Source organism: Pelophylax lessonae, assembly GCF_965119305.1.
Source record: "Pelophylax lessonae genome assembly, chromosome: 1".
Classification (NCBI taxonomy): domain Eukaryota; kingdom Metazoa; phylum Chordata; class Amphibia; order Anura; family Ranidae; genus Pelophylax; species Pelophylax lessonae.
The window spans coordinates 494646904-494660227 of record NC_138768.1 but is presented as its reverse complement, the minus strand read 5'-3'; positions in this window follow the sequence as shown (position 1 = coordinate 494660227).

Genomic DNA, 13324 nt, shown 5'->3' with positions numbered 1-13324 from the left:
GACCCCCGCCCCCCCCGAAATAGAACCCTTTACATTACACCCCCCCCCCCAATAGAACCCTTTACAATACAAAGCCCCCCTTCCTACCTTATTAGGAGGAGAGCGGAGCAAGAGGGAATTGTTTCAAGCAGAACGGAAGAGAGAGACTCACGAGACCTGAATAAACAGCGGGAACTGCCGAAGTTAACTTTGCTAGTTAATGAGCAGGTGATTGGTTGCTAGGGGGTCCTAGCAACCAATCGCCTGCTCATTAACTAGCAAAGTTGTCTCTGGCAGCGGAAGCTGTTTATTCAGGGCTTGTGAGTCTCTCTCTTCCGTTCTGCTTGAAACAGTTCCTCCTGCTCCATTCTCCTGTGTCATTGAGTGGCGAAAACAGTCCAGCGGACGGCCTCGGGTGTCACCCTGGTGCTCCCTAACACCCCTAATGTGTGGCACCCGGGGCGTACCGTCCCCCCTGTTGGTACGCCACTGGGGCGGATGGGCGCTAGCCAGGGTTTTTCAATTTCTGTTATAGACATGTTGCGTAGACCATGAGGCAACTGCACACAGTTGAGCCGCTTGGTAATACCTTTTAAGATTTGGAAACGTGAGGCCTCCATCAGAACGCGACGCCATAAGTACTGTACGGCGTATTCTATGTCTCTAATACAGCCTTTCTCAACCAGGATGCCTCCATGTTTCATCACGGGTGCCTTGGCAAAATGCCTAAAAATTGCCCAAAAATTGTATACAAACCACAAGGTGGATTAAAGCTGCCCTTTAGTTACACAAAGCCACAGGTTTTCATTGCGCACTATAACAACCTTCCAGCTGCTGGCGCCATAACAACCAATGGCATCATCAGTAATCAGTTAAAACATCCTTGTTTGCCCTCCCCCCCCACTTCTCCTTCTGCCAGCACTGGGGTGACATTAGCTGGGTGAGGGAGAGAAACAGAGGAAGAAGAGAAACAGTGGAATACTAGTCAGTACCAGAGTGCAAAGGTGTACTTGCATTTTGGAAGAATTATTGACATCTAATGTTGGGTGTCCTATAGGTGAGGATGATGTTGCTGCTATATATAAGACTATTTGTTTTTTACATTGTAGCATGGGGTGCCTGGAGACATATATTTAACGGGTGCTTTGACTGAAAATAGGTTAAGAAACACTGCTCTAATAGTTCCAAACATAATTCAAAAGTAGAGTTGGAACAGGATAAGGTAGCGTTTGAAATAAATACAGAATTTTAGGGAGGACAGACGTTTTGAAAGAAATGGATTTTTGTAAGATCTTACCGTAAAATCCTTTTCTCTTAAGCTCATTGACAGACGTAGTCTTCTTGATTCTCAAGAGCTGGGTTATGTTGTCTCCGCAGGAGTAGGACTAGGCAGAAAGACAAAACGTTCTGGCTCCACCTTAGGGGCAGTCCCTGAGGGTATATCCTCCCTCTCTCTGCTACAGGGAATCAGTTCTGTTTTAAAGCAGTACAGAGAATTTAACCCAACCCAACTCAATGATAGAGGGGCGGGTACTACGTCTGTCAATGAGCTTAAGAGAAAAGGATTTTACGGTAAGATCTTACAAAAATCCATTTTTCTCTATCGCTCATTGACAGACGTAGTCTTCTTGATTCTCAAGAGCTGGGACATCCAGAAGCAGTGCCACAAATGAGGGGTGGGATTGACAAAATCAAATCCAATCTAGAAGGCCCAACCGGTGCCAAACTAGAAGTTTTAAAGGCTCATTATAAACAAAGAATGAGACTAAAGAAAAATTTTCCAACGGAAAAAACCCTCGAGGTAGACCACTGGTCTCCTCAAATTGCGGCCTGCAAAACCTTGCGGCCAAACGAGGCATCAGACGATGCCATTACATCAACTTTATAATGTTTAGTAAAGGTATGCACCGACGACCAGGTAGCCGCCTTGCACACCTGGACCACTGACGCCTGATGGCGAAAGGCCCATGACGCACTAAGTGCCCGAGTGGAGTGCGCCTTAACAGGGAACGGGGGCTCCCGACCCTTAATAGAATAAGCCTGTACTACCGTATGTCTGATCCATCTGGAAATGGTCGCGGCAGATGCAGGCAACCCCTTTTTGGGTCCATCTGGGATCACAAAAAGTGAATCCGTCTTGCGAAACGAGTCTGTCGTTTTCAAGTATACCCTGATCGCCCGGACCACATCCAAGGAGTGTAAAGCAAACTCCCGAGGATGACTGGGCTTAGGACACAGGGAAGGTAATACAATTTCTTCATTCAGATGAAATTCTGAAACCACTTTTGGTAGGAAGGATGGATTCGGACGAAGAACCACCTTATCTCTATGAACCACCAGATATGGTGAACGACAAGATAATGCGGCCAGTTCTGACACCCTGCGTGCAGAAGTAATAGCCACCAAGAAGGCCACCTTCTGGGACAACGTAGGTAGAGGAATCTCCCTAATATCTTCAAAGGGAGGTTTCTGAAGAACCGACAACACTAAATTAAGATCCCAGGGGGGTAACGGCGCGTGCACTGGCGGAGCCAGATGTCGCACCCCCTGGATGAAATTCCGCACCAAGGAATGAGTAGCCAAAGGCTTCTGAAAGAAGATGGCTAATGCTGAGACCTGACCCTTGATAGTACTCAAGGCCAGTTTCTGCTCAACCCCTTGTTGCAGAAAAGCCAATATTCGACTAATCGAATAAGACCGAGGACGGAACCCCAAAGGTTCACACCATGCAATGTAGGACTTCCATGTGCGATGATAAATCTTTCTGGAAGTCGCTTTCCTTGCTTCAACTAGAGTAGGAATAACTGAAGCTGACAAACCTTTGTCCTTCAGCACCTGGGTCTCAATAGCCAGGCCGTTAAAGCCAGCGATCGTAAAGCAGGATGGAAGATCGGTCCCTGAGACAGTAGATCCTCCCTGAGAGGAAGTCTCCACGGGACGTCCGCCACCAGTCTGACCATGTCGGCGTACCAAGCTCGACGAGGCCAGTCCGGAGCTACCAGAATTACTGGAATTCCTTCCTCCTCTATCCTGCGAAGAAGTCTTGGCAGTAACGCGAGAGGAGGGAAGGCATACATTAGCTGGTATTGCCCCCACGGGGCGATCAGTGCGTCTGCGGTTTCTGCTAGAGGATCGCGGGAGCGAGCCACGAATCTCTGAACTTTTCTGTTGAATCGTGATGCCAACAGATCCACATCCGGGGTGCCCCACCGTAGGCACAACTGGTGGAAAACGTCTGGATGGAGGGACCATTCCCCCTGATCCAGGGTCTGACGGCTGAGATAATCTGCCTGCCAATTCTCCACCCCCGGAATGAACACCGCAGAGATTGCTGGAACAAATCGTTCCGCCCAGCGAAGAATGCAAGCCACTTCTTTGGCCGCTCGGACACTCTTGGTGCCCCCCTGGTGATTGACATAAGCCACGGCCGTGGCATTGTCCGACTGGATCCGAACCGGGCTGCCCTGGAGCTGCTCGGTCCAGTGAATCAGACAAAGTCTGATCGCTCTCAGTTTCAATACATTTATCGGTAACCTGGATTCTTCCGGGGACCAAAGTCCCTGGACAGATAACTGACCGAGAATTCCTCCCCATCCGGATAGACTGGCATCCGTGGTCACTATCGTCCAATATATTGGCAGAAATGACTTTCCCTGGCTGAGCATCGGAGACCGAAGCCACCAGACCAGAGACTCTCTGGTCTGTTTGCTCAATCGGATCTGATTGTCCAGGGATTCCGGATTCCGATTCCATCTGAGAAGAATCTCTTGCTGAAGAATTCGGGTATGGGACTGGGCAAATGGGACTGCTTCGAACGAAGCCACCATCAACCCCAGAACCCTCATGCAAGTCCGAAGGGAAGACCAGCTGTTGGACAGTAACAACTGGACTGCTGATTGAATCTTTCGGAGTTTCCCTACCGGAAGAAAAACTCTTGTCCTGACTGTGTCTAGAATTAGACCCAGATATTCGAGCCTCTGGGTGGGAACCAGAAATGACTTTTGCTGGTTCACCAGCCACCCGAATTCCTGTAAAGAAATCATAGTAATGTTTTGTAGCAAGGTCTGAGGAGACTCTGCATGAAGCAGAAGATCGTCTAGGTAACCAAGGATCGATATGCCTCTTTGGCGCAGCAGTGCCAACATTGGGGCCAACACCTTTGTGAAGACCCGCGGAGCCGTGGCGAGACCGAAAGGTAACGCCACAAACTGATAGTGGTTCTCTTCTACGGAAAAGCGTAGAAACCGCTGATGTCCTGCGAAAATGGGAATGTGAAGATAGGCGTCCTTGATGTCTATGGACGCTAGGACATCCCCTGGATGCAGGAAGGCTGCTACTGTGCGAATGGACTCCATTCTGAATCTTCTTATGTTGACAAAAGAATTGAGTGCTCTTAAGTCCAGAATTGGACGCACTTTGCCCTCTTTCCTGGGTATTGTAAATAGGTTTGAATAAAACCCTTGAAACCGTTCTGTCCAAGGAACGTGGACTACCACTCCTTGTTGTAGTAAATCTGTGACTGCTCTCCGCAGATCTTCTAAACGATCTGAGGATAGTCGGATATTGGAAGGGAAGAATCGCGCCGGTGGGAGAGATCGAAACTCGATCTTGTACCCTGACCTTATGACTTCGCAAACCCATTTGTCCGGGATTCTGGAAAGCCATGGATCTGGGAACCGGCGAAGACGTCCCCCCACCCCAGTTATGGGTGGGGGCGCACCTTCAGGCTTTGGATGGTTTATCTTCAGGTCTGGAGGGGGTGGGCTTTTGCTTGCCCGACCAACGACCCCTGACGCCTCCTGCAGGAGCTTTGGAGGACTTCGTTTTTTCACCCGCGGGATGAAAAAACCTCTTGTGAGCAGAAAAAGAAGGCCCTCGTCTTTGACGAGTTCCTCTACCTTTAAAATTTTGCGGTAAAAAGGTGCTCTTTCCACCCGTGAGATCTTTAATGATCTCATCTAAGTTGGCTCCAAATAGACGCTCTCCTGAAAAGGGGATATTAGCCAATGCTTTTTTGGAACCTTGGTCGGCTAACCAACCTTTTAGCCACAGTGTACGCCTGAGAACCACTGCTGAGACTGATGCTCGCGCCAATAATGGAGTGGCGTCTAACGCCGCATCACACACAAACTGTAACCCCTGTATCATTTGTTCCAACAAATCTGATACCGCCTGAGGGACCTCTTCTAAGTCCCGGCGTAACCACTTGGTCCATTCAGTTACAGCCTGCGAAACCAGACCAATAGCTATTATAGGTCTGAAAGCTGATCCAATCAAGGAAAACATGGTGCGAGACATAGCTTCTATCTTGCGATCCACTGGATCTTTAAAAGACGGAGCGTCTTCTAAAGGAATAACCGTGGCTTTATTCAATCTAGCAATTGGTGAATCCACCACAGGTGGTTCTGTCCATTTCTTAATAAGGGTTTCCTCAAACGGATAACGCCTGTCAATGCGTTTAGAAATAGTAAAAGTGCGTTTTGGCAGACGCCATTCTTCTTCGATTGGATTGCCAAAACATTTGGGCAATGGAAAAACCTTCGCCACTTTGATGCGTTTTTTAGTCCCAAAAGGGATTTCAGTTTCAGCTATTTCCGAAGGAATACCCTGTAACCTTAAGGTCTCTTGAACAGATACAATGAGTGCGTTTACCAACGCTTCCTCTCGGGCTATGGCGGATGCCGAAACATCCTCCTCACTGTCTGAAGAGACAGGACCCGAGACACCAATCCCAGATGAAGTACCTGCAACTGCAGAAATGGGCTCAGAGTCTGAATCCGAGGTTTCAGATAATATGGGGTTAGGCGGGGGTCGCTTTCTTGCGCCCTGTCCCTGACAAGCCACTTCCACCCGGGACACAAAAGTTTCCATAATAGCTGACAATGATTCAATTGTCAATGGGGTGCTGGAGGATCCCGCAGACCCCTCGAGGGGATCCGGAGGAGATACATGAGTGGCAGGGTCCATGTTAATTCAGGACACCTTTGCCAGCAAAACAAAAAAACTTTTTCTTTTTTTTTTTTTTGTGTGTCTCCCCCTAGCGCAATAGCGCCCCTCAGAGTACCTGCTTCTCGATCCCACAGAGAGAGAGAGGGACCCCCAAGGCTCACCAACCGATGCAGTGCAGTTTCCAACCAACTGCAGTCAGCGTCTGTCTTACACAGACTGGAAGGAGCTGTTTGCTTTTTCCCGGGTAGAAGGACGTGGCTCCGCCCCCTGTGTACGCCTTCCGGCGTTCCCAGCTCTCCACGAGGTAGCTGGGCTCACAAAACATGGCCGCCCCCATAGAAGAGACATAAGACTCCAAAAACATGGCGGCCGGCGTGACCTGAGGACATACATGCATTTGGTCTACGGCAAAATGGCGGCGGACCGCCGAAATCGTTTTCCCAGCACATCCACCTGCATCTCTGCTAAGAGGCGATATATGGATCTACAGGAGATACACTACACATAAGGTAGGATTATACCTCCTATGTCTGCTGTAATGTTACAGTCTGCTGGGTAGAGTGTTAGCTCTTAAACCAAGTCCACTTCCCACAAACACATGCTGTATTACAAGGGGGACTTGTAAGTATCATATATATACTGACCATATATGGAGGGGCCCATAATACATACTGCCTCATATAGAGGAAAAAAAAGGGAACGTTTACTCACCATACCGAACCGACAGGCACCCTCTTGAAGATCTCACAGGAAAAAACACTGGAGAAAACTACCTAAAAAATGTCTTTTTCTTAAAGAAAAAAGTCTTGCCAGGACCAAAAGATCCCAGCAAGGAACTTAGGTCCTTACTCCTGACTAGACAGAAAAAAACTGATTCCCTGTAGCAGAGAGAGGGAGGAAATACCCTCAGGGACTGCCCCTAAGGTGGAGCCAGAACGTTTTGTCTTTCTGCCTAGTCCTACTCCTGCGGAGACAACATAACCCAGCTCTTGAGAATCAAGAAGACTACGTCTGTCAATGAGCGATAGAGAAAGGAAATTTGTCCCAACAGGGAGATGCGGTGGTTCTTCCATGTTTTTAAAAGCTTTTATAAGTCACTCAAATTCCAACAGTTATTGTGAAGGGAGGCTTTCATGTTAAAGAACATGTTTATTTTACCTTTTTTTTATAGTTCTTTATTTAGACTGTTACATCACAGACATGAAGTATACAGTTGTCAGTGAGTAGCATAACAATCGTATTCTTTGAGTCAAAAGATATAAAGCAGTCATATAAAATTTCACAATTTCCAATAGGATACAATTCAGACAGCAAATATACAAAATATGATAATTCAGAATTATACAAGGTGCATTGCTTCTATAATAGAGGGACAAATAGGGACAACAATGGAACCAGTAAAGTATTAGAAAAACGGGTGAGAAGAGAGAGATGAATGCATTGAAGCGGGTTGATTAAAAAAAAGAGACGATAAGGATTAAACTGCCTACTCAGTCCATATATGAGCAGGAAAGCTAAAGGTCCTCCTTGGGAGGGAAAACGAGAAAAAGTAGGGGTAGAGATGAATGGGGTCTATTCAGTGGCGTAACTAGAACCTCCAGGGCCCCGCTGCAAGAAACCATAAAGGGCCCCCCGGACGGGGCCGTTCCCTCCCAGCCTGGTGGCGAAACGCCAGGGCCTGTCGCAAGTGCAATGTTTGTGTGGTAGTTTTGCCATTGGTGTCAGTAGTTTTTTTATTTTAATTACATTTTTCTAGCATTTGCTTTATTCATTTTTTTTTTTTTTACAATATGGATGGTAGGAAGATGACAGGGGTAGGAAGATGACAGGGGTGGGATGGTAGGAAGAGAACAGGGGTGGGATGGTAGGAAGAGGACAGTGGGGATGAAGATGACAGGGGGTGGCATGGTAGGAAGAGGACAGTGGGGATGAAGATGACAGGGGGTGGGATGGAAGGAAGAGGACAGTGGGGATGAAGATGACAGGGGGTGGGATGGAAGGAAGAGGACAGTGGGGATGTGAAGATGACAGGGGGTGGGATGGTAGGAAGAGGACAGGGGTGGGATGGTAGGAAGAGGACAGTGGGGATGAAGATGACAGGGGTGGGATGGTAGGAAGAGGACAGGGGTGGGATGGTAGGAAGAGAATAGGGGTGGGATGGTAGGAAGAGGACAGTGGGGATGAAGATGACAGGGGTGGGATGGTAGGAAGAGGACAGTGGGGATGAAGATGACAGGGGTGGCGTGGTAGGAAGAGGACAGTGGGGATGAAGATGACAGGGGGTGGGATGGAAGGAAGAGGACAGTGGGGATGTGAAGATGACAGGGGGTGGGATGGTAGGAAGAGGACAGGGGTGGGATGGTAGGAAGAGGACAGTGGGGATGAAGATGACAGGGGTGGGATGGTAGGAAGAGGACAGGGGTGGGATGGTAGGAAGAGGACAGTGGGGATGAAGATGAAAGGGGTGGAATGGTAGGAAGATGACAGTGGGGATGAAGATGACAGGGGTGGCATGGTAGGAAGAGGACAGTTGGGATGAAGATGACAGGGGGTGGGATGGAAGGAAGAGGACAGTGGGGATGTGAAGATGACAGGGGGTGGGATGGTAGGAAGAGGACAGTGGGGATGAAGATGACAGGGGTGGAATGGTAGGAAGATGGCAGGGGTGGAATGGTAGGAAGAAGACAGTGGGGATGAAGATGACAGGGGTGGGATGGTAGGAAGAGGACAGTGGGGATGAAGATGACAGGGGTGGGATGGTAGGAAGAGGACAGGGGTGGGATGGTAGGAAGAGGACAGTGGGGATGAAGATGACAGGGGTGGGATGGTAGGAAGAGGACAGTGGGGATGAAGATGACAGGGGGTGGGATGGAAGGAAGAGGACAGTGGGGATGTGAAGATGACAGGGGGTGGGATGGTAGGAAGAGGACAGTGGGGATGAAGATGACAGGGGTGGAATGGTAGGAAGATGACAGGGGTGGAATTGTAGGAAGATGACAGGGGTGGAATTGTAGGAAGAAGACAGTGGGGATGAAGATGACAGGGGTGGGATGGTAGGAAGAGGACAGTGGGGATGAAGATGACAGGGGTGGAATGGTAGGAAGATGACAGGGGTGGAATGGTAGGAAGAAGACAGTGGGGATGAAGATGACAGGGGTGGGATGGTAGGAAGAGGACAGTGGGGATGAAGATGACAGGGGTGGGATGGTAGGAAGATGACAGGGGTGGGATGGTAGGAAGAGGACAGGGGTGGGATGGTAGGAAGAGGACAGTGGGGATGAAGATGACAGGGGGTGGGGTGGTAGGAATTTTACATACCCCCCCCAGCTTCACACACCCCTTCATCTCCAGACACACACCCCCCCAGTTTCACACAACCCTCCATCTCCATACAACCCCCCCAGCTTTACACACCCCACCATTTCCACCCCCTAGCACCATACACCCCCCCCCCCCGCAAGTTAGTATTATATTAGTTACAAACATCACAGACCTCAGATCGGCGCCTGTTGCAGAGTGGAGAGAGCTGGTCCCGCCTCCTCTCCTCCGTGTACTGTACAGGAAACACACAGGAAGGGGGAGGGGCGGGTTCAGTGCTCGTCTCTGCTCTCTGCACTCACCACACAGGCAGCTGGGGAGAGAGACAAGCTGGCAGCAGCTGCCGTGTGTGTAACTCGCTGAGGATCGGGGAGCTCCGGTCTCTGCTGCGCTTACCGCTCATCCTTTCTGTACATACAGGGGGCCCTCTCGGGCCCCCTGCAGCATGGGGCCCGGTCGCCGTGGCGACCCCTGTATGTCCGCCCCTGGGTCTATTCATAAGATACAGCTGTGAGAGAATTTTACTTTTCTTTTTTCTCAACTGGATGCACCCATAGCACAGTATTCAAAAAGAGAACAGGAAAGATGCTCTTTTCTTTTAGATTGTTTCTTTCTATCTCTGTAGGAGGGCCCCCGAGCAGTGCAGGCGGATAGTAGTAGGGAGTGGGGATGAGTCCCTCCTCTGACTGCGTACACGTAAATTTGGACTGTAGAGCTTTGTAAATAGGCTTTTTTCAAATGAGCAGCTGTCATGGCCCTGGTCGAGGCAGAGTTGAAGATAGGGCTTCCCTTACACCTCTTGCCCTATTTCCCCTGGGGTTTATGACAGTGTATACCAAGGTACAGAGTGGCATGGGTACCTATGGAAGATCCAGGCCAGAAGATCTTGAAGTAGACATGGAACTGTAGACTTTTAGATTCATGGTCATGAAAGCAGAAATTAGCAGCAACCAGGAGGCAGAGGTACAGAATCAGGAACCAGGTCAGTTTCGGGCGAGCAAAGAAGGAACCAGAACAGCAAGTAGGAGGCAAAGTTGGGTCATGAGTCAGCAACAGAGTTTCAGGAGCTATCAGAGTCAAACAAGCTGGGTAAGAAAACAAATATAGGATCAAGTCACAGGAAGAAGGAGCTGATGACCACTCAGTAATGATTCAGAGTCTTCAAGTGCTTTAAATATGCAACTGGGCGCCAAAGTCTATTCAAACATGCATGTGTAGATGTACACATGGCCCTGATTCTGTGCACAGTTCTGTGGACAGGTATGCATGCATGCACATTTATTTGGGCATGGGCATGATTTCCATTTTCCTGACAACAGTTAAGAATAGGCAGGATAGCATCCGCTAAACTCCCCTCCATGTTAACCTGTTTCCATGTTCACTGTAGTTGTTTATAGGAGTTTAGAGGCATAAAAAAAATAATTACTTGTGCGTTCAGGAGAAGAGCTTTTGAGCATAAAAAAACGTCTGATGCACCTCAAAGTGGGTAAACGTATGTAAACATGTCTAAACGCGCGTTAACACTAGGCACTTTTAGCATTTGAATGTTTTTTAATTTAAATGGACAGAATATATTAATATTCTGGCCAATTCAATGAAAAAATGTCCAAGCACTTAAATGTCCAAGCAATATTCACAAGCAATATTTCACATTTCCTCAAGTAAAAAATATTTTTAGTTCCTAAACATAATAAATAAAATGTATACAATTATCAAAATCCACAATTCATTGTGATACTCTATATTTATTTAAAACGGCTTTTCCAGAGAGTGTCCTACCATTTACATTAGAGCAAAATGTCATTTTTTTTAGTCATCTGGCTAGTGATATTATTGTAGCAGAATTCTCACAATTACATTGCCCCCTTCCCCCAAAATATATAGATTATCTGTTTCTTAAGCATGCTCCTGTACTCAAAAGCAGATATTTAAAAAATAGGTAATACTTTCAAATATACAGTATTAGGAAGACAAGATTTGTGAAAACCATACTGGGACTTGGTACTGCAAATACAGGTAATATCTCAAATGGCAGCAAAGATGAAGACTTCTAAGTCACCAGAGGGTCCTCAAACCAATAAAAAGTGAAATGAAGAGTCATTCTTTCTTCTATTGGTTATAGCATGATCTAAAATGACCATTTAGTATTGGAAGAACTTTCATTTTGCCTGGAAAACATGTGTGAATAGAAAAGAGAGACATAAAAGATTCTGAACTGTAAAAGCTGTGTTCATTACAGCAATGTCAGCAGTATTACCTATAAGCACCATGAAGCAGATCAGATTTTTGTTGTACCCATTACTGACCTGCTATGCCATGTTTCATAATGTTTGTGTTGAGGCAGCCATCTTGGTAGGTAAATAGTTCTTTGCTTCCGTACCAATCAAGAAAGAGCAGTAGAGGTAGAGAAAACCTATATAAAATAAATAAATAAATTAAGCAGGTAGATGTCTACAGGATAACAGTGGGCAGCACAGTAGTGGCATTTCACGATTTACTCTCCTTGCGATAGCACTGGACACATGGCAGCTCTGAATTTCTCGCATGATCAAGTATTTTTTTTTTTTTGTTGCACAGATGCAACAAAACACTCTTACTTGTATATGAATAAAACTAAAATGCTAAAATTAAAGAGATTTTAAAGGCAGAAAGTTTTTTTTTTTCTTAATGCATTAAGATAAAAAAAAACTTTCTGTGTGCAGCAACCCCCTCATACTTACCTGAGCCCATTTTTATCCAGCCTGTTTGCAGGAGTTTCTTAGCTGGCCAGGACTCCATTCCTCATTTGCTGAGACAGCAGCGCGGCGCGATTAGCTCTCACTGCTGTCAACCAAAGTCAGTCAGCCAATCAGGAAAAAGAGGGGATGGGGCCGGGTCGCAGCTCTGTGTCTTAATGGACACAGGGATCTGTGATGCTGCTCGGGTGCCCCCATAGCAACTTGCTTGCTTTGCGAGCAACAGGAGGGAGGGGCCAGGAGCACATAAGAGGGACCCCAGAAGAGGAGGATCTGGACCACTGAACAGGTAAGTATACCATGTTTGTTATTTAAAAAAACAAGACTTTACAATCACTTTAAGCAAATAAGATAAATTAAATCTGTAGGATTTACAGTGCCTTGCGAAAGTATTCGGCCCCCTTAAACTTTGCGACCTTTTGCCACATTTCAGGCTTCAAACATAAAGATATAAAACTGTAATTTTTTGTGAAGAATCAACAACAAGTGGGAACACAATCATGAAATGGAACAAAATTTATTGGATATTTCAAACTTTGTAAACAAATAAAAAAACTGAAAAATTGGCCGTGCAAAATTATTCAGCCCCTTTACTTTCAGTGCAGCAAACTCTCTCCAGAAGTTCAGTGAGGATCTCTGAATGATCCAATGTTGACCTAAATGACTAATGATGATAAATAGAATCCACCTGTGTGTAATCAAGTCTCCATATAAATGCACCTGCACTGTGATAGTCTCAGAGGTCCATTTAAAGCGCAGAGAGCATCATGAAGAACAAAGAACACACCAGGCAGGTCCGAGATACTGTTGTGGAGACGTTTAAAGCCGGATTTGGATACAAAAAAATTTCCCAAGCTTTAAACATCCCAAGGAGCACTGTGCAAACGATAATATTGAAATGGAAGGAGTATCAGACCACTGCAAATCTACGAAGACCTGGCCGTCCCTCTAAACTTTCAGCTCATACAAGGAGAAGACTGATCAGAGATGCAGCCAAGAGGCACATGATCACTCTGGATGAACTGCAGAGATCTACAGCTGAGGTGGGAGACTCTGTCCATAGGACAACAATCAGTCGTATACTGCACAAATCTGGCCTTTATGGAAGAGTGGTAAGAAGAAAGCCATTTCTTAAAGATATCCATAAAAAGTGTCGTTTAAAGTTTGCCACAAGCCACCTGGGAGACACACCAAACATGTGGAAGAAGGTGCTCTGGTCAGATGAAACCAAAATCAAACTTTTTGGCAACAATGCAAAACGTTATGTTTGGCATAAAAGCAACACAGCTTATCACCCTGAACACACCATCCCCACTGTCAAACATGGTGGTGGCAGCATCATG